Genomic DNA, 1,200 nt, shown 5'->3' with positions numbered 1-1,200 from the left:
CATTAGCCTGAGAATGCCTTGAAGGCAGGAGTCATATCCTTCTTCCATCTCTGTACCCCCAACACCTGAAACAGAGCCAGACCCACAAAGGTGCTCAATACACATTTGTCAAATTAATGAAAAGTGTGTTTTGCTTGATTTACCTACATGCCCATCAACATAGGACCTGTTTCTTAAGTTATGTAACTTCCACACAATGGTATTCTAGATGTTATAACAAACAAAGGAATCACATGGTTATCTGTTAAAAATGTAAAGGATATGATTTTTTAAAAAATATGTTTTTATGTGTTGTAGTTGTTAAGTGCCATCGAGTCATCTCCTACTCATAGCAACCCTATGCACAGCAGAACGAAACACTGCCCAGTCCTGAGCCAGTTCCACGATTCTTGCTATGTTTGAGCCCATTGCCGCCGCCACCGTGTCAATCCACCTGGTTGAGGGCCTTCTCCTCTTTTGCCAACCCTCCACCTTACCAAGCATGACATCCTTCTCTAGGGAATGGTCCCTTCTGACAACATGACCAAAGTATGTGAGACAAAGTCTGGCCATTCTCACCTCCAAGGAGCATTCTGGCTGCACTTCATCCAGGACAGACCTGTTAGTTCTTTTAGTAGTCCATGGTACTTTCAGCATTCTTCGCCAACACCACAGCTCAAAAGCATCAATTCTTTTTTGGTCTTCCTTATTCATTGTCCAGCTTTCACATGCATATGAGGCAATTGAAAATACCATGGCTGTGTCAAGCGCACCTTAGTCCTCAAGTAGACATCTTTGCTTTTCAGCACTTGAAAGAGGTCCTTTGCAGCCAATTTGCCCAGTGCTATATGTCCTCTGATGTCCTGACTGCTGCTTCCTTTGGCGTCGATTGTAGAACCAAGCAATGTGAAGTCTTTGACAATCTCTTTATGTGTATAGGAAAGTTTTAGAAAGGCTATCGTGGCAGGCAGTCTTGAAGATGACCCTTAATGATCCCTGCCTCCTGGTGCTCACTCCTTTGTGTAATCTCCTCCCCTTGAGTGTGGTCTGGACTTTGTTGTTGTTGTTGTTGTTAGGTCTGTAGAGTCGTTTCCGACTCATAGTGACCCTATGCACAGCAGAAAAAAACACACTACCCAATCCTGCGCCAGCTCCATGATCCTTGCTATACTCGAGCCCATTGTCACAGCCACCATGTCAATCCACCTCATTGAAGGCCTT

This window comes from Orycteropus afer, unplaced genomic scaffold, assembly GCF_000298275.1.
Source record: "Orycteropus afer afer isolate SDZICR_OR568_19922 unplaced genomic scaffold, OryAfe1.0 scaffold00132, whole genome shotgun sequence".
Lineage (NCBI taxonomy): Eukaryota > Metazoa > Chordata > Mammalia > Tubulidentata > Orycteropodidae > Orycteropus > Orycteropus afer.
The sequence above is the reverse complement of the archived record's forward strand: the minus strand, read 5'-3'. Positions refer to the sequence as shown.